Here is a 21,904-nt window from a genome sequence, read left to right on the forward strand (position 1 = left end):
ATCCTGGTTCATCAGTAGAGAAAGTGATGCAGGACATCCCAGAGGAGTAGATTTATAGAAATACAATCATAACACATCTTAGAGGCCATAATCTGAACTTCTAGTATTGATGTTATCCTCTGAAGTCCTCAGAGCCCCGTTGCAGTTGCATTAGAATGAGCAAAGTGTCTGTTCCAGGCCTCGGTGTTTTACTCCATTCTTTCTTTCACCCATAAATTACTTCAACAATAAGTTTCCTGTATTTTTTTTCAAACACAAAATTAGGTTCATTGGCTATAGCAGCGAACATTAGCTACTGTCTCTTAAATGTCTTGCTTGTTTACAGCTCAATTCATCTTCAAAACAGTTTAATGACCTAAAACAAAGATCCATTAAATGAGAGGTTAAGTCACAAGTCTAACCCTCTGTATAGCTTTGAACTTCAAACTTACTTAGACCTAACTGACTTCTAAGACCATATTCCTTACCTCCTCAACCACACCATAACATCTGGCCTTAAAAGACATAGGGGTTGAGGGCATGTGAGCAGCAACTATGGTCCAGCACTCAGAAGTGTTTTTCATGCAGCCTGACATCATTTACTGAAGGATGATGTTATTAGTAGGCAGTTTTAAAGTTGGATTTATGAAATGCACAACTCTGATTATTCTTTTTCCTTTTATTTCTTCTCAATCTCTCTTTGTCTATCTTTCTCTCCCCCTTTCTATCTCTCCCTCTCTCTAAATTAGGTTTGAGATAAAAATCATTGACCAATAATAAAAAGTTCTGATCCTACAGCTTACTGAAAATGCCATTTATCAATATAAATTTTCTTCACTCATGTTTAAGTTCTAATAAAATTCAGTAAGAAGGATATCTTTCCTTATTTTTATTTGATGAAATATTTTGGCAATTCTAGGTTATTTCGTTTTTATTTCAACATTAAATATACCAATATTTCATGTCCTTTTATAGTGAATGTAATAGTTATATTTATTTTTCCAATGCCTAAAAACACTTTAATCCTTTACATGTATAAATAGTTTAAGAAGATACATTTTCTAGAACAGACATGTGATACCTGGTGGAGATATACCGGTGAGCTGGTGCTTGGATATGCCTATCTGGCAACTTAGCACTACAGTTTGAGGAATTTGGCAAATGAGTTTTGAAATATAGTCATTATTATAAAAATAATTTATATTTGACTTAAAATAATAAAACAAAGATATCTATAATCAAAACTTACCTCTTATATTCTCTGCATTCAATGATAACATTTTCCTGATTTAAAATTGGCCATCGTTGAGATATTCATAAGTTAGATGTTTGTAAGTGATACAATTCAGAGATCTTTCCCCTAGGGATAAAGTTGTTGAATGTGTGTCAGCATATGCTAGAAAAAGGAACCACAGTAAGTGTTGATCTGTAAGAGCGACCCAAAAATCTGCCTTCGTTGGGTTTTATTGTCTTCTATTTATTTATGCTTAGGAGGCTGATTTTGTACTAATCAGGTCCCAGCTTTGTATACTTTGTGGAAACTACCAAGTGGGCTACAGTCTCCGTAACTGAAAGTAAGGCTAATGGCATGATTGCAATCATTGTAGTTTTGGGGTTTTTTGCAACTGGTGGGCTTTCCTGAGGACCAGCGTCAACATGCTGAGGATGGTAGAGAAGGAAGCTGAGAAGAACTTGGGTATGCTATTGAATTAACCATTTCTAGAATCACACTTCAAGCATGTTGTCATGTGAAAGACATATTTTAAAGCCACATTTAATTGGGGTGTATATTTCTTGTAGCTGAAGGTAACCTGACTAATATACCAATTACCCTTTTATAGATAAAAGTCAGATAATTTCTACAGCCAGGACAGTTAGGAAAGTTCACATAAGGTCTTATTAGCACTTCTATTTTCAAAGCTGGTCTTTTATTTTTAATCTTAAGTACAACTTTGAATTAATTATAGCTTCCAGTATATGAAAGTGTTTTTTGAACCTAAGTCCTTTATGTGAAATGGAACCAGAAAGGAACTGTTTAAAGAGTATGAACAGTCTGACTGTATGTTCATATAATTATGGGTACTGATGACCATGTTGAATACTTAATATAGAACATAAAGTAAATAGAATTCTCTTTAGCAGAGGAAGTTACATTAAAATTCAGCCTTAAAAATGTGTGCATAGTCCATTAATTTTGGAGGTTGTTAATACCATATTTATAAAATATATCATCAGTAAGTATATATCCAGTTAGAAACAGATGAGTCACATTTAATTAAACATTATCACTATAATTCCTTAGACATTCTAGAGGTTGTAGAAGCAACGCAAATGATACCTTAGTATGTTATTATCATATGATTCTTTAACATAGAAACACCATGCTGTTGAATAGGAAAGAAGGAGTCATTGACTGTAATTCCATAGCCCTAAAGATTGTTACAGGAGGCTCACAGCAACTAGAACCAAAACAGTGACTGCAGGTGCCATTTTTGGAGGACTGAGAACTATGGAGGAGATTATGGTTGCAAATATAACAGCGTACATTCTAGCAAAACCCACCACACTTGAAGTGTTCAAAGTCAGCCTCTGCCCTGAATTTAAGTATTATTCTAATAATAGGAGGCAGGAAAATATGGGTGAAAGATAAAACCGAACAACATTAATACGCTTGTCTTATTTTTAAGATGCAGCTTCTCCAAGGTGCAAAAACAACTTCTAAAATAATTGAGTCCAATGTTAGATGACATGCATATGATCACAAATATATATCCCTCTGCTGTCCTTTAAAGGTATTAAATCCCCATCTTTGCAAATGTACATGATTTTGAAGGTGCAGAAGCATGAAAATACTTTATATAGACAAGGTACCAAAGATGGCACCATGCCCATGTCATTGGAAAGAGAGCCACCTAGGTTGTTTCATTACCTTAGGACAGTTCAGCATTCTGTTCTACTGAGAAGCTTTTCATCTAGGAACTAGCATCTCATCTGGCAAATGGGCCAGTACCTCAGCCAGTATTGTTATATTTGTTTATAATTGTTATATTTAGTTTACTTAATCACTGAACAACATTCATATATATATATATATGGATTATAATATAGTTACATCTTTTCTCTTCCATTTCTTCCATCCAGGCCAACCTATATACCCCTTCTTGCTGCCTTTCAAATTCATGGCATCATTTTTTTTAAATAGTTGTTACATGCATTTACATATATATTTAAATATATGTAATATGTAAATATTTTCACATCTGTGTACATATATGCATGTTTATACAATATATTACATATCACATGTATGTGCATAAAATATATACATACATATACATATGTACATACATACATATACATATATGTGTACATATATATGTACATGTATATATGTGTGTGTATATATATATATAAATTTCAGAACTATTTTACTGTTGATCAAGATTGTCTAAAACTTTCTCAAACATTACATCCTATTGCGTTTGCCATTGGTTGGCCCCTAAATGTAGAAGGTAAGCCGCTGTTCATGAGGACAGCATCCACTTCAAATACAGGGACTAGACACCTCTGAACTAAAATTGAGCTGAATGTGAACTTACTGATTGCTAACTTCCATGATACCAGAAAGCACCATGCAAACTCCCAAGGGAGGGAATCCTACTAAATTATGATAACCATTAACCATATCAATAACCAGTATGGCATGATAAACCTAAGGGTATAGTAATGGCATGCACATTTTGGTAGTAACCAACCACTCCATAATTGAACTTAAGACCTGCTCAACAAGAGGGAAATCATGCCTGGTACTAGTAATTAGCCCAGGGCTAGTGAAGTCTTGTTCTTGCACAACAATCTATGACCATTACTTTACTAAAACAGTATACTCCCTAACTAAATTTACCTATACATTCAAGTTAAATATTTTTTAAAATTTCTATTGAACTGGTATTTTGTATCTGGTAACAGTATGAAACGTACTATTTAGCTATTGCATTTTGTTATATATTTTATGCTTTACATTTGTCTTCTTAGATGTCTCACCTGTCACATAAGATGATATTATTCTTTCTTATATTGAGACTGTTAAGAACTTCTCTAAGTTTTTGTTTTCTAAGTATAACTTTAGGCTATGTCAACATCTGTTTTTCTTAACTTCATTTTTCTTCTCTTGTGCAGTTATTTTTTTATTAAACTAATACAATGTATTTTAAAATGTACAAGACATTATTGACTTTTCTAAGTCATCAAAAATTTATAATAGTTAAATACTTCTTCAATATATCTGATATCTTCTGAAACTAAAGATAATATGCACTCAACCAGTTTTTAAATTGTATTTGGAATATTAAGCATGATAGAAATAGAAGAAAATCTCTATGAAATGAAATTGTGACAAGTTCCATCTCCAAGGGAGAATATGCAGCAAAACTGTGGCTTCATGGAATGAATTGGGTAGTGTTCCTTCTATTTCTATTAAGTGGAATAGTTTGAACGGTATTGGTATTAGGTCTTCTTTGAAGGTCCGATAGAATTCTGCACTAAACCATCTGATTCTGGGCTTTTTTGTGGTTCAGAACATTTTAATGACTACTTCTATTTCTTTAGGGATCATGGGACAGTTCAGATAGTTTATCTGATCTTGATTTAACTTTGGTACCTGGTATCTGTCTTGAAAATTGCCCATGTCAGCCAGATTTTCCAGTTTTGTTGAGTATAGACTTTTGTACAGAATCTCATGTTTTTTGCTTTTGTTTTCGTTTTTGTTGTTGTATTTGTTTTTAATTTCCTTGGTTTGTGATGTGTTGTCTTGCTTTTCATTTCTGATTTTGTTAATTTGAATACTGCCTCTATGCCTTCTGGCTAGTCTGGATAAGGGTCTATCTTGTTGATTTTCTCAAAGAACCAACTCCTGGTTTTGTTGATTCTTTATATAGTTCTTTTTGTTTTTACTTGGTTGAGTTCAGCCCTGAGTTTGATTATTTCCTGCCATCTACTACTCTTGGGTATATTTGCTTCATTTTTTCAGGTGTGCTGTTAAGCTGCTAGTGGATGCTCTCTCCAGTTGCATTTTGGAGGCACTTAGAGCTGTGAGTTTTCCTCTTAGCATTTCTTTCATTGTGTCCCATAAGTTTCAGTTGTGCCTTCATTTTCATTAAATTCTAAAAAGTCTTTAATTTCTTTCTTTATTTCTTCCTTGACCAAGTTATCACTGAGTAGGGCATTGTTCCACTTCCATGTATATATGGGCTTTCTGTTGTTTTAGTTGGTATTCAAGACCAGCCATAGTTTGTGGTGGATGCATGGGATTATTTCAGTCTTCTTGTACCTGTTGAGGCCTGTATTGTGACCGATTATATGGTAAATTTTGAGAAGGAACCATGAGGTACTGAGAAAAAGGTATATTCTTTGTTTTAGGATGAAATGTTCTATAGATATCTGATAAATCCTTTTGGTCCATAACTTCTGTTAGTTTCAATGTGTACATTTGGTGTTTTGACAATTACATGATGGGAAGACATTCTTTTCTGGTTCAATCGATTTGGAATTCTGTAGGCCTCTTGTATGTTTATGGGCATCTCTTTCTTTAGGCTAGGGAAGTTTTCTTCTATAATTTTGTTGAAGATATTTACTGGCCCTTTAAATTGGGAATCTTCACTCTCTTCTATACCTGTTATCCTTAGGTTTGGCCATCTCATTGTGTCCTGGATTTCCTGGTTGTTTGGGGTTAAGAACTTTTTGCATTTTGCATTTTCTTTGAACATTGTGTCAATGTTTTCTGTGGCATCTTCTGCACCTGATATTCTTCTCTCTGCTAGCTCTTGAATTCTGTTGGTAATGCTTGCATTTATGATGCCTGATCTCTTTGGTAGGTTTTCCATCTTCAGGATTGTTTTCCTTTGTGATTTCTTTATTGTTTCTATTTCCACTATTAGATCCTGAATGGTTTTGTTCAATTCCTTCACCTACTTGGTTATGTTTTTCTGGAATTCTTTAAGGGATTTTTGTGTTACCTCTTTAAGGGCTTCTACCCGTTCACCTGTGTTCTGTATTTCTTTAAGGGAGTTATTTATGTCCTTTTTATAGTCCTCTATCATCATCATGAGATGTGATTTTAAATCAGAGTTTTGCTTTTCTTGTGTTTTGGGGAATCTAGGTCTCACTATGGTGAGAGAACTGGATTCTTAAGATGCCAAGTAGCCTTGGTTTCTGTTCCTTATGTTCTTGCCCTTGCCTCTTATCGTTTGTTTATCTCTGGTGTTAGCTGGTCTTGCTTTTCCCTCCTGCAAGCCTGTGTGTCAATACACCTGGGAGATGAGTTCTCTCCTGGAGGAACTTGGGTATGGAGAGCTGTGGTACAGGGTCAGCTCCAGGATGCAGAAGGAAAGGGGAAGAATCCTGTCCCAAGCTGTTCCTTGGGTCCTGTGTCCTGGGCTCCTCTTGGGCCAGGGATTTGAACAGAAGTGGTGGTCTTACCTGTGCTCACAGGCATGTCAGCACTCCTGGGAGACCCACTCTTTCCTGGTAGCATGTGGATATGAAGCGCTGTGACACAGGATCAGCTCAGTCTCAAATGGAAACCAGATGGCCAGTTATTTCTAAAAATGTTTATTGGTGTGATTTAAATATCCTGGATTTTGATACTGATTTTGAAAAATGTAGATTTTGTCAAACATAAAGCTGAATTACCATTTGCCAGGAACTTATATCAGCTTAGATGCTCTTCACTGGGACACATTAGCATTACTGCAGGGTGCAAAGTGTTCTTGACTATCTTTAACTGTGAGCACCAACTCCTCCTGTGGAGATTTTCAAAGGAGAGCTTTAAGCTTTAATGAGTAGGTGTAACCTGGGCTTCACTCTAGAACCAGAGTCAGCAATCTATGGCCTGTGGGTCAAAGCTAGACAGACACCTGGTGTTTTGGTAATTAAAGCTTTATTAGAGCATACTCATGCCCACTCATTTATGGATTGTCTACAGAGGCTTTGGCACTGCAAAGGCAGAGCAGGGAGATGCAGAAGGGGTGTATGAAAAGAAGAATCCAAAATATTTTCTTTTTGGCTCTTTAGAAAAAACAAGGCAAACATGCAGGCCTCTGCTCAATCACAAGGTCCAGGTCTTACTTGGGTCTCAGCTGAATGCTTGGGCGTATTCAACTTTTCCACTGTGGCTACACTGAAACATCATGGTCTCCCAGAACTGTGGAATCTTGTCTCTGTTTTCTCAAGTCTGGAATATATGATTATTATTTGCTTCTAATAATTTTTTCTTGAGTTCAGCAAGTTCAGCTCTTACAAAGACACTTGACTTGAATCAGTTTAGGGCAAACTCAGGCTATGGTGACCCACTGTATATGGGTGCTGGGAACAAAATTCTGGTCCTGGAAGAGCAACACATGCTGTTAACTACTGAGCATCTTTTCAGCCTTGAGTTAAAATAGCTAACATGAAAAATACATACTATTGTCAAATATTCATTTAGTGTTTACCAATAATTGATTACATTCTGGGCTCTAAAAATTTCAGTACACTTGCAAATATTGAAATCATAAAAAAATATATCCTCTAACAAAGTGATATAGTTTATAAAGCAGAATAATGTGATTTAAAGCTCCCCAAATATTTGGAGTGTAACAACAATTTTAAAAGTAACTTATGGATGAGGAAAACAATCATAGAAGAAAAAGTGTTTTGAACTAACAGAAGATGAAAGAGGACAGACATTTGAGGATGGAACCTGTACAGTAGTGAGGAGAAGGTCATGTTAAATATCTGTACAAGAAAAAAAGGAAGGCTTTAAAAATGTTGCAAATTCTGAAATTAAAATACTGCTAAGAGTAAATTAAGGATTCAGTAAGCAAAATAAGAAAAATTAAATAACAACAAAAATGGATGTTAGAGAAATTAAACAACAACCAGTGGGTGAATATTTCAGTAGAATTAAGGAAATTGGTTAAGCATCTAGCAAGACAAGCCTCAAGTAAACAATCTATATAAAATGGGCAAACTCATGAAAATATAACTTACAAAATATAACTTACCAAACATAACACAGAGAAAAAAAATGATCTAAATTTGTTAAATATATTGATTTGTTAACAAAAACTTTCAACCCAGAAAACATCAGGCCCAGGTAGGTTAGAACTTCTATTTGAAAAGTTAATCAAGAGCTGGTATGTCAGGCTTACGTGAATTATTTCAAAATATACAAAATACTTACCAACTCATTTTCATAAGCCAGTGTGGTAGTCCAAAAGTAGTGTGCTAGTCCTTGCTTTCTCTTGCTGTGATATACACTAGGACCGAATCTAGTTGGAGAGGAAAGGGTTTATTTCAGGGTACAACTTAAGATCCATTTTCTGGGGAAAACAGGTAGCTTGAGGCAGCAACCTGGAGCAGAGACCATAGAGGAGAGCTGCTCACTGGATTGTTCTTCATGGCTTGCTCGGCTTTCTTTCTAATACCACTAAGGACCATCTGCCTAGGAGTAGTACCACCCATAGTAGGCTGGACTCTTCTGTTTCAATTATTGATCAGGATTAATCAAGAAAGTTGTAGAGGAAAGTTTATTTCAGCTTACATTCCCCAGTCCCAGTCAACCCTGGAGGGAAGTCAAGGGAGGAAGAGGAGGCAGGAAATAAAGCAGACACCATGGAAAAGTACTGCTTACTGGCTTGATCCTCATAGCTTGCTCATGGGACGGACCCACAGTGAGCTGATGACTCCCACATTAGTCATTAATTAAAAAATATAAAATATACTCCTGCAGATTTGTCTATAAGCCAATCCCTCTGCACAGATATGTAGAGGTTTGTGTCAAGGACACACACACACACACACACACACACACACACACACAGACACACACACAGAGAGACACACACACATTGAGAACCAGAACTGGTAGATGGGGTGGGTCTGGAAACTGAAGATCAGAGGGCAACATGCAGGAATTGGCTTTCTCCTTTACCAAGTGACTTCTGGAGATCAAACTCAGGTTGTCGCCCTTGATGGCAGAAGCCTTTAACAGCTGAAAAACTCCCTGGCCTCACTAGTCTCCCCCTTTTACTTAGAGGCTAGGGAGTCTCCTGGAACCTGAGCTCGTTCTGCTTCTTTGCCTCTAAAGTGCTGAGATTATAGGCATTCACCACCCTGACTATATCGTATCGCCCAAGTTAATGTCTGAATTTACCTTTTTCTTCTTACATGGCCATGATCTCAGTCATTTAGCTTGCGTTTTAAAAGCTTCAATGGACGACGGCATGCTTGCGTCCCATGGGACTATGCTTGCGTCCTATGGGACTCAGCTGGTCAGGTTTCATTACAAAAAATGCAGCTACAGCCACTGTTGGCTGAGCGCAAATGCTACCTATTTACAGGGCTAAAGACAGAGGTTGGGTTCTAAGGTAGAATGCATTCACTGCTTGTTAGCCACTTTTGAGGAACGGAAATGGAATGTCTTTCCACAGTCCTTTTCGCCAAGATTTCTGTGGCCATGAATTTACTCACCCAAAAGAACTCTAATGATTTGAGGCTAAATGCCCCCACAAGCTCATGTGTTTGAAGAAACCAGTTGGTGGCATTCTTTTGTGAGGTTGTGGAACTTTGGGGATGTGGAGTCTAACAGACAGGCATATGCCACTGGGGACAGATCATTGAGGGTTACAGCCCTGTCACCTGCTTCCAGTGCAATCCCTGCCTCATGGTCTAAGGAACAATGAGATGAAACAGCTGCTAACTTTCATACACACACACAGTGAAATCATCCTGCTTGCCTGCCCCACTACTCTGTGAGCCTAATAAAATGGATTAAGTTGCTGCTGTCAGATATTTTGTGACAGAAAGGTGAAAAGTAACTGAAAACTCTGAAAACAATAAGAAAAAAAATCATTTTTGAAGGCTACAGGATGAAGTGTATGTTTTCCATGTGTAGCCCAATTAAAGAAAATATATTGTTATGTGAGTACTACAGTCAAAAGACAGCACCCATCACTCCACAGAGCTGCCTTTTACATATGCAATGAGGTTTAAGAAGCATCCTCAGAAACTGCCAAGTATGGAGCAGGGAACTCTAAGCTACTCTACTCTTACTATACTTTTTCTCCTTGGACCTTCCTCCCGCTTAACTGAAACTTTGCCCTATTTCTGCCCATCTCTCCATTTCCTACTGTTACATTTTTGTATCTTCCTTACTTCACAGTAGAGCTCAACCGTCCTAATGCTGTGAACCTCTAACACAGTTCCTCGGGTTGTAATGCCATCCAGTGATAAAATTATTTCTTTGCTATTTCATAATTGTAAATTTGCTATGGTTATGAACTGTAATGTAAATATCTGATATGTAGGCTATCTGATATGCAATGCTGACTTAGCATATTGTTTTCTACCTTTCTCCACATTGTTTCATGTTATAAGTCCTTTTTAATGGTAGATAACACATATTTATAACAATATATGCATAGCATCTTCCTCATTGATTCTCCACTGATGGACAGATATTAATCTTGAGTCAATAGCTATTGATAATGATGTAGTGAATACTGGAGCACAGACGTGCTCCCAGATGCTGGCTGCAGTTTCTTTGCATATATAACCACACCTGGTTGCTCCATTCCGTGCTAGTTTAATGTGTAACTCCTTGATGCACTTCCATGTTGGTGTCCAGAATGGCTGTCATAATTTACATCTTCCTTCCCTATGTGCAGGCCTTCTCTTTTCTATATATCTTTTCCAAAATTCACTAGCGTGCATTTTTCCTGTTAAGCTGTCAGCTGAGTGAAGAGATTTTAGTTTAAGAACACTTGTAAATTTTCTACTGAGAAGTGTTTGTTTAAGAGCTTTGTCCATATTTTTAACCAGGCTATGTTTTTTTTTTTTTGTTCTATTTAGGTTTGTTTTTTTGCTAGTGAATTATTTTGTCTCATGTGTGCATGAGTGTGTGTGTGTGTGTGTGTGTGATATGTGTGTGTGCATGCGTGTGTGTATTTGTTCATTTGTATGAGTGTGGGTATGCATGAGGATATGTCAGAGAAAACTGCAGATATTGGTTTTTACCTTTCTCCTCGTTCTGTGGCAGTCTCTGCTGTTCATCACTGTATCTGACAGACAAGGTGCTCCAGGAGCATCTGCACATGGCACCTGACATTATAGCCTCCCAATTCCTTATAAATTCACTGGGGTTGGAGACACATATTACTATGCCAAGCTCTTTACATTCCAGGGATTCAAACTCCGGTCAGCATCCTTACATAGCAAGCATTTACCCACTGAGCCATCTCCCCAGCCCCAATTGGCCAAATGTCTCACTGTTGGTTAAAAATATAGGAAGTCCCCCACGTTACTACTCAAAAATGTAAAGAAATAAAAGAAGCTTGAATCTGAAAGCAGGGATTTCATGAAAGGATTAAATAAAACCACTAATTTTTTTTTTAGGATATTTGGCTATTGTCAGCCAGCATTACACTAATAATTCCAAAGGTATTTTAAAATTAATGAGTAAATAAAATAAGAACTTGACATCTTTGAGTAGAATTACAGAAATGCTGCAAAAAATTCTAGTGAAGGAAATATAAGATAATATCACAGGCATAATACACATGATCAACAGAAGAGAGAGCATTTGACAGTAGACAATATCTTCTAATGATACAAATGTCAACACATTTATTAGAGAGGAAAAATTCTTCAACTTAATAAAGGCTCATAACAATGCAAGTACATACAGTTTTTACAGAAATGTTGGCAACACATGGAACTCATTTTCTTTAAAATTGGAACAGGAAAAGGATGACAACTTTTCTAGGTCTATTTTAATTTTCTTCTCCATCCTTCAGATGTCTTCGCATTCCTTTGCCTATTAAGAATTTGATCATCATGTATATCAGTGAGTATCTCATATGTATTGGGCTTGAATTTATTTCATCTGCATCTAAAAAGCCATTTTCTTCTTCACATATAAGAACTATTCTATCTTTTTAAATTTATTTTTTATGTTCTTTTTAATGTGCATTGGCATTTTGCACACATCTGTATGTGAGTGTTGGATCCCATGGAACTAGAGTTACAGAGATTAGTAGACTGACTTGTGGGTGCTGGGCAATAAGCCCAGGTCCTCTGGAAAAGACACCAGCACTCCTAACTCCTGAGCCATCCCTCAAGCTCTGAACTATCCTGTCTGTAAATAAAAGATTTCTTTGCTTCTGTCTTAGGATTTTAGGATGTGTGCTCTTGCTATGGCTGAGTTTTCATTATGTTGAAGAATTTTCCCTCCATAACAAACTTGCTGACTTTTCTTCTTTATCATCAGTGGATATGGTATAATGCTGAATGCGGTGTCTTTCCTTGGTCATGTGTAGTGTTCTTTTTAATGTTTTCTTATATTTACTTTTGTAGAACTTTATTGAGAATTTTGAATTCTTTTTAAGCAGTACATATTTATATGTCCTTCTTTCCACTCTTCCTCTTTCCCTCTCTCTCCCCTTCCCTACTTCTCTCCTTCCCTCCTTTCCACCCTTTCTTCACCAGATGCTGGTATTTTATTTGATTCCTTATGGGGTATCAGGTTTTAGGATGGTTTATGATCCCTGGAACTTTGATTGATGGATACACTGTTACATACATAAGACCCTCTTATGTATAAAGTTTGTGGACTATCTTTAGCTAGAAAAATCTCTTTTCCATTCAGTCTATCCAGGGACTGTAAGTAGGCACCCACAATTCTGTGTTGGGCTTGTTACTGGAATCTTTGGGAGAGGTGCTTTGTGCTTGTTTGATGAAATGACGAGGCTTGTTTTTTATACCACAGGCATTTTCCTGGGGTCTGATTTTCAGTGGCAGATCTAGAAAGCTTGGACCCCACAGAGAGACCTCTTAGTGCTATAAAATGACTGGCCTGGAGCTTTGGTCCACTGGAGTGGACTGGTGATATCTGTGAAGATGTACCCATGGCCTATGTGCTGATGCTATAATGAGGCATGAGTCTAAGGGCATTCAGCCTATAGTTGGTCCATCAGCATAACTTGTATAGCCCACATAGTACCAAGTTAGTATTGGAGCTTCTCTTTCAAGATTCCCATGTTCGAAGATCCTGGAACTATGTAGTGCTAGGATGTATTAGGGTTGATCTGGCACTTGGGTCCCCAAACAAGCTGAGGGTTCCCTGTCCCTTAATATGCATGGTATAAGTTTCTACAGTGGCCTTCCAGTGCCTGACAGGTGGGTAATACTGGAATTGTGAAACTTCCCTTCTGAGCTCTCAAATGCATTGTTCTATCCTTAGTGCTTCATTTAGGAGCTATACTCTCTCACCTGCATCCTTTTCTCCCCTGGAAAATGCTTTTCTGTGTGAATAGCTGGTTGCATTGTGAGAAAGTAAGACCTGACTTCCCTATTTTGGCACTTTGCTGATGTTATGCCCATTAATGTGAATTTTAAAGCTTGTAATTAGTTAGGAACATACTAAATATTTGGACATTAATAGCATTCACATATATATCAGAATTACACTAAATGATTTGTGAGAAATACCTTTTTTAGAGCAACAATATAAAGTAGAAAAAAATAAAACCACAGTACAGTTCTCTACAAGATGCTCATGGCCTGGAAGTCTAGACACATCACCAGAATTTTATTTTGATCTTATAATTTTGGAAGAATAAAAGAGATCAGGAGAAATAAATGGCCCAGAAAAAGAGTTGAAAAGTAAAAATTAGATTTCTCCTTATCAGATATTAAAACACATTACATTTTATGATAATAAAAATTGTAAAGTAGTATGAGTAACAGAATAGATAATCCCCCCCAAATTGGAGAAATATCATAGGAATCCAAAGAATGAATTCTAAAGTTTGGTGCTGACATCAGAGTGTGGAGGAGGGATAATTAGTGCTCTGGGTCAATGAGAAGAAGAGAACCAAAGGATGAAAATGAAGCCTAGTAGCTCTATGTGGATTTTCATCAAACTTGAAATGTTCATTACACATAAAGACAAAGAGAGAGCTATAGAAATGCTACCAATTTATTTAGTTTGTAAAATTCTCCCTGCCTAGTGTAGATTATGGATTATTAAAATTTTGTATGTATTAATTAATGCAGGAAAGTAATTAGGCAACAATTATTCATTAACCAGCCTTCCCCAAAAGCTAGGTAGACTCTCAGCTAGCTCATCTGAGTTCATCCAACTGCCTTGCCCCAGCCAGCCAGGTGGCTAGTTATACCTCCAATAGTCATGTCTGTCTCCTCTCATGTCTCCTGGCAAAAAGTGTTTCCTCTTTCTTCTTCTCAGGGTACCATTTTCCCTCTCAGAAAGTCCCACCTTAAACTTCCTGAAGGCTAAATGGTCATTACAGTTTTTAGTAAAACCAATTGAAGAATGCCTTAGGATGGTGAGGAAGGATAGAGACACACTTTCACACAATATACCCCAACATTCTAGAATTTGAAATAATACCCTCATGAAGAAATTAAAAAGCATACTGGGAAAATATTTCAGCCCATGATAGAGGGTCAATATGTCCTAACATATATTTGAGCAAATATAGCAAAGCATAAGATCTCAGGTCCCAAGAAAATTCACCAAGACAATTGATAAGTAATTCCTCCAGGGAAGAATGCAGGTGACAAAAGCATATACAGAACACTCAATTTTACCAATAATTGAAGAGAGCAAAATTAAAAGCAACCTGTCATTTTCTGATAGATAAATTGGTACCTTTATTTTCTCTTTGTACTGTTAATAGCCACTGCTGTGTAGAGGTATAGAATTTTAAAGTGTTACATCCTTCCAAAGGAAAATAGGGTAACATTTTGCAAAAGGAAAAAAAAATCACAATGGGGTTGGGGGTTGGTGAGCTTTCTTGGCACATACTGAGCCTTGAGTTTCTCCTCCCCAACAAATTGATTGTTTAGAAGTTTTATTTCCTGGAATCTGCCTTAAAGATGGAAAATGGTTTAGACTATTTACGGTGTTGTTCACAGAAGCATTATTTATAAAGCCAAAGATGGCCCAAGGAAATCAACGATTAAGTACCCTTTGTGGCTTTTAGCTAATCTATTTGCCACTTCTACTCTGAAATCACCTACTCCAAATACACACAGACATCATTCCTACCTGTGTGCTTATAGTGTCTACTTGAAGAAGGCCCTTTACTCTGTTACCCTAAGACCAAGACCCTGAGTCTATGGCTTGCACTTGAGTGAGACTCTTTTTTTTTTTTTTTTTTTTTTTTGGTTTTTCGAGACAGGGTTTCTCTGTGTAGCCCTGGCTGTCCTGGCACTCACTTTGTAGACCAGGCTGGCCTCGAACTCAGAAATCCGCCTGCCTCTGCCTCCGGAGTGCTAGGATCAAAGGCGTGTGCCACCACGCCCGGCTGAGTGAGACTCTTAAAAGGAGTGAGCCTGCATTTTTGTAAGCCTGGGGACTGAATGACTCATGGAGTCAAGGATACTGTGGCACACTGAAATTCATCATGGTAGGCCCTTCCCACCTACCATATTACATTTTAGCTAAACAAAAATATTATCTATAGTCCCTATTCTCCAGATGAGAAAATTGAATTAGCATTTAAATTGCCTATGTAGCTAGCAAAGAGTAAATGTGAGGTGTTAGCCACATCTGTGTTAGTCTGTGAATAAAACATTTAATGATCACAAGGACAGTACCTAAAAGACTAACAGTGGCTAACTTATATTAGACAACCATGTGCTAGACTCATCAGTAAGTGCTTTCTATATATCTCCTTCTTTATACTTGGCAACAATTCAATGAGCAAGACACTATTACTATCTCCATGCACAGAGAGGAAACAGGTATGAAGCCCTTATATAAGAAACCTCAGGCCTAAGTTCTGTAAGTATTAGAGAACAAACAAAGCCATATCAATTACACTTTCCTGAAATGTGGTACCTCCACTGCAGATGGGATGGTTTTGTAGCATGTTACAGCCTGCACTTCATTTATTCATGCCTTTTTGGAAACAAACCTTTGTCAACCCAATTGCTAAAGTACAAGATACCAGAGCACCAGACACACAGTAGGCAGTGTGACCAAATGTCATTTCTAAAACCCGAGAGCTATGTCTCTTTCTTAGTTTCCGGTGACTCAGTCTCACTCAGCCCCTATCATGTTCCCCATATTGAATGTCCCACTACAGAGTCAAAAGATCTGAGTTTCCAGACAAAGCCAACATGATGACTTCACCTGCTGTTTCTTTGTTGGGAACTGTGTTTCCTCTTTTTGCTTGCACATGATGTCATCATGGTAGCCTGCCAGTCTTAACCCTACTCACTGCTTTTGAATTTGTAGAATTTCTGTCTTGAATGTCTTGGAGTAACAACAACTCAGCACCTGTTCTCACCGGGGTAAAGTGTACAGTGTTCTCACCAGAAGGATATCTGCAGAATGCAGACATGTCACCTATGATGAAAAATGGGCCACCCAATGTTTTACATTCAAAATCGAAAGATTTGATTACATCCTAGCCATTTGCAGCTTCAGCAACTGCCTGAAGACAGTTGGAGAAAATATTACTATAACTGCAATATGGGTGTAACCAACAAACAAAAACCCATAGTGTTTTATAGATTCTGTAAAGTTCATGTCACTTGATTTCCCAGAAGAAACTTTTCTTGCATCCTTTATTCTTTCCTGCAATAAGTCAATATTCACTCAGGAACTCCAGTAGGCCAGGCACTATGTTATATGCAGAAACAGTGAGCTCACCCTGCTACATTTGTTGTATCAAAATACTTATGATCCTATCAGGAGAGATGATGGATTCCAATGTACCTGGTAAATAATGTAATGGCCAGATGGACGGAATACTCTGAGGGTGGCACTCATACAATGACTGATTCTACATTGCAAAGGTGAGAGAGCTTAGAAAGGGAAACGTAGAAATAGATCACTTCATGCAGATATAGTGATGTGAACAAAGCAGACTGTTTGAGAACTTGGGTCCATTACCATGGCTGAAAGTGAGGGTGAAATGTGAGACTAGATTGAACTGGCATCATATGGAGGACTTGAAATTTTAAACTATGTATTTCTAGGTATTTGCTATTATCCCCTTTCAGGAAGAAGAAATCTATAGGTGTATATAAAAAATTAATGATGTTAATTCTGAGAAGGATAGAAGCATAGATAAAAGGGTAACTTGTATTCTATTCTGTAATTGGTGCCTTTCCATTTTTATAGTGGAAGAATATATATCTATCTATGTATATATAGATATATAGATAGATAGATATTCTTCCACTATAAAATATATATATATATATATATATATATATATGTATATAGTGAGAGAGAGATAACTAGACAAATAATGTGACATAGACTAGTATAGTAGACAAAAGAATGACAAGAAAGTGTGACAGATCCCAGGGAAAGTAGAAACAGGAATAAATGGGCTCTAGTGAAAATTCTGACATTTCCCCCTAAACATATGTCATTATTTTAGATGTGTCCAATAAACAGTGTCAGAATCAGCCAGTTGATCATCCCTATTTGTAGGGACCTTCTTAAAGGTAAGTAGATTATAAGGAAATGGATAGAAGAAAGTTTGGATGGGAACTGTTCATGCTTAGAAGACTTGATGTTGGGCTCTTGCTTTCTCTTGCTCCTGCTTCCTTACCCTTGTCCCCTTCTCTCTCTCCGATCCCCTTCCCCCTCCCCCCTCCAAGTGCTCATGGCTGGCCTCTACTTTGTGTTCTCTCTCTCTCTCTCTCTCTCTCTCTCTCTCTCTCTCTCTCTCTCTCATCCCTCAACTCCCCTCCCCATGTCCTGAACAAACTTTATTCTATACAATAAAAAAAAAAAAAAAAAAAACAAATACTTGATGTTGTAAAAATCTAGTCAGTGACCTGGAGGTACTGATTTTCAGTCTCTTTGTAAGTTTAACTTTTTGTTTTTGCTTCACCTCATTTTGAAAGGTTTCAGCATTTTCCTTCTTGGTCATCAAGAAAGAATGTTCTTGATGTCTGCTCTCGCCCCACCATCTGTTCCCTCGGGCTTGGCTTCATGGTTACCTAGCTCTTCAGTCTTCTGGGAGCACTCTGTTCCCCAGGGCAGGCCATAAGTCTTCGTAGTACTTTGGCAATTCTGTAGGAGTTGCTCTGAACTTACCAGAGTGCCCCACTGCCTACGAGCGCCAATGAGCCATGGGTGTCTTACATACTTCTACAACTGGCTGACAGTCAGTCCTCCATAAATATGTGTTCAATGGAGAAAGTAAAAAGGGTTGGAAGGAGAATAAAGGAAAAGAAATTGCTTTTTCAGGTGGCTTCTTCTATAGAAAAGGAAATGTGGAGCACATATTTCAAGCTATATCTTTGCATTCATCTCATCCTTAAAGGTCAGAAAGAGGAATCAAACTTCAATTATTTCAGTTGTTCTCCTTCTTCCTAACACTGAAAACCCTTAATACAGTTTTCCATATTTTAGTGTTTCTTAAACATATATTTATTTTTGTTGCTATTTCATAGTAAATTTGCTACTGTTATGAATCACAATGTAAGTATCTCATACATATATGGTAATAGGCAAACCCTGTGAAAGGTTCGTTCAACCCCAAAGGGATCAAGACCCACAGGTTGAGACCTGCTGAAATATTTGTTCTTCACAAAACAGCGAGCCTGGCACTCTAAACTAGCTGGCACACGAATGAGCGATGATGAGGACAAAGCCACATGACCAGCGGCCAGACATTGCCCTCAGCAGCAAAGGGCGCCTAGAGTATCCATCCCAGACTCCATAAGCTACAGTTTCTGTTCCTACAAAGTGAGGAGTTGGAGTAGGAGTGTGCTAAATGGTTTGGTTTTTTTTTTTTTTTGTGAGGAAGAGACAAGGAAAGAGGATACCTAATGAAAGGCAGGGGGACTGTGCTCTGAGCTCTGAGTTCAAAGTCAGACTCCATCTTCATAGTACTTCACAGAAATGTCACTACTGAGTTGTATATTTAAAAAAATTTTTTAGTTTAATAAAAAAATTTAAAAAAGAATGAAAAAGTACATATTTATAAACAGAGGTCACAATGCCTGTCTGGGGAAATACTGATTCACAGTTATTAATGCTATTACAGAATAGAAAGGAAATCTGTTAGTGAGGTCAGCATGAGGAAACCCTGAACAAGATGCCCTTCGAGTGTCCTTTACTTCTAAAATCCTACTAGAGATCAACCTTGAGTCTTGTGTTCCTGCTACCCCTAGCTTCTTCTCCACTACAAACATCTTAAGATGTTTTACAACAGTGCTTGGGAATGTAACAGACATGTAAAACAATACACATTTTAAAACTCAATGAAGATTAAAAGGAGTTGGATACCTAATGGGAAGGGTTATTAACAAGACAAGACTGTGATGGGGTTTTTTATTTCCTTTTCATTTCAAAGAAAGCTTTGATGCCTTGGTGGCTAGAGAAAAACAAAACAAAACAAAACATCTCTGGAAATTTGTCTCCTGTGCTATATAATTCCAATGGAATTAAGGGGAGGCAGTGATTCCAAAGCTATAGTAAGAAAGCTCAATGTCAGGCTCTTTAATTAGATCAGAGAGCTTCTCTCCTCCCAGTTCTAGAAACAGCCACATTTCCTGCAGTGACAGCCTTATCCCAAGATATAGTGGTGAAGGTTGGAATGAATGGATTGGGTTACCAGGGCTTCCTTCATGTCTGGCAAGATGGGTATTGTTGCTATCGATGCCCTCTTCATTAACCTTAGCTATGTGATCTACATGTTCCAGTGTGACTCTAACCATGGCAAGTTTAATGGCAGAGTCAAGGCAGAGAAGAGGAAGCTTATCTCTATTTTCCAGTAGCAGGAACCTGCCGATATCAAATGGGGTGATGTTGGTGCCGAGTGTGTTGTGGAGTCTATTGTTGTCTTCACCAACATGGAGAAGGCTGGGGTCCACTTGAAAGATGGAACCAAGAGTGTCATCATCTCTGCCCCTTCCCATGTTTGTGATAGACATGAACCATGAGAAGTATGACAACTCCCTGAAGATTATCAGCAATGTTTCCTGCACCACCAACTGCTTAGTCTCTGTGGTGAAGGTCAACCACGAAAACTTTGGCATTGAAGAAACCATTGCCACAATCCATCCTATCACTGCCACCCAGAAGACTGTGGATGGCCCCTCTGACATGATGGCCATGAGACATGATCACTGCATCCACTGCTGCTACCTTGGCTGTGAGCAAGGCCATCTCAGAGCTGAACAGAAAGCCCTGTGGCATGGCCTTCCATGTCCTTTAGAGCAATGTGTTTGTTGTGGACCTGGCATGCCACCTGGGGGAGAGCTGCTGAATGTAACCACCTCAAAAAGGTAGTGAGGCAGGCTTCAGAGGACCCACTAAAGGGTACCTTGGTGTGGGACGCCTGACTCGCCAGCAAGAAAGACACCACAATAGGATCCTTCTGTACACGTTTATTGGGCTGCGCATTGACTGTGTAGGCGAAAGACCCTGAGCCCTGGGCCCCTCACTCTTATATACTATCAGTTCCCATCCACTCACAGCAGGCCACATCGCCTCACCAGGTACACAGCTTCAGCTAATCAGGGCAGCAGGGGCATATCTCCACCAAAATGGCTTCTCCAGTAACCTGGTACACCTGCGCAGCTCTCACGATGTTTGTGGCTTATATGAGGAAGTCAGGTGCAAGTCATACGACTTAGCTGCAGTCCCTGGCGCCTTCTTGGGACTGCTGCCACATCTGCTCCTCACATCTTGGGCTACACTGAGGACCAGATTATCTCCTGCAACTTTAAAAGTGACAAACACTCTTCTACCTTTGATGCTGGGGCTGGTATTACTCTCAATGACAACTTTGTAAAGCTTATTCCCTAGTCTGGAACTGTATCTGGCTATAGAAACAGGGCAGTGGACCTCATGGCCTCCAAGGAAGAAGAAGCTGGACCACCTGCTGCAGCAAGTACATTAGAGCAAGAGAGAGAATCTCAGCTGCTGAAGAGTCCTTGTCCCAAGACACTGACCATCTCCCTTGAAATTTTCAACCCAAACCCCCAGAATAAGGACAGGGGCTTAAAGAGCCCTAATCTCTTGAATACTATCAATAAAGTAACTGTCCCTCAGAAAGGAAAACTAAAGATCAGAAGAGTTGTATTTCAAGAGGAACATTAGAGTTAAGAACATAGCACTAAGAGTAAAGTCTTCAGCATCTAAAACACCTCCTGGCTGAGGCTGTCCATCTCCCCTCCCTCATAGACACTTGTGGCTAGTGAGTAACTTGAGACCTTGAAGACAGGTCACAAACTTCAGAATTGCTATGGGCAAAAGTGAGGCGAGGCTGTGATTCTTCTCTAAGATCTGGCAGATTTATTCCAGTGCTTTTGTGCCTGGGGAAAGGTCCTCTAGCACAAACAGACGCTTCTTGCTTAAGAGGATGCAGTTCACCGGCACTTCTGACACTTGACAGTATTGGCCACCCCGCCCCTGTGCCTGAAAACAGCTGTTCTGTATCCTCTGGCTCTGAAACTACTTCCTGCCTCTTTCTCTTCAACTCCCCCCTGAGACCTTATCACTGTGTTTTACTGCAAGAAGAGATGTGGCTGCTGATAGGGAGCAAGCCTTCAAAGGTTTATGGCCACTGGCCTTGGGAAGAAACTGATGGAAACCCTGATATCCAGAGCATTATAGTGTGTGCATCCTCACCTGCCATGCCCTAGGACTTAGCTGGGAGCGCTAAATTCTCCTACCTATGTAGGCATGCTTAGAAGGATCCTAGGAGGCTTCCATTTCAGAAAATAAGCCAGTCTGCTTCTGACTGCTTATTGCGGAGGCTGCCATTGAATTACACATCTTACTCTCCCTTGAATTAAGTATCTTCATACACCAGAACTAACGAGTGCACAATCTGCTTTTCCCTCACTTTAAACTGTAGAAACTAAGTGTTAAGTAGTGGGAATA

At 38.4% G+C, this 21,904-nt stretch overlaps 1 pseudogene; it reads left to right on the forward strand.

Moving 5' to 3' along the window:
• The first annotated feature begins 19,601 nt into the window (after positions 1-19,601).
• On the forward strand, positions 19,602-20,824 carry LOC147000612 (glyceraldehyde-3-phosphate dehydrogenase pseudogene; annotated as a pseudogene).
• Positions 20,825-21,904: the final 1,080 nt, after the last annotated feature.

This window comes from Mus caroli, unplaced genomic scaffold (assembly GCF_978045245.1).
Source record: "Mus caroli unplaced genomic scaffold, Mus_caroli_1 scaffold_17, whole genome shotgun sequence".
NCBI classification, from domain to species: domain Eukaryota; kingdom Metazoa; phylum Chordata; class Mammalia; order Rodentia; family Muridae; genus Mus; species Mus caroli.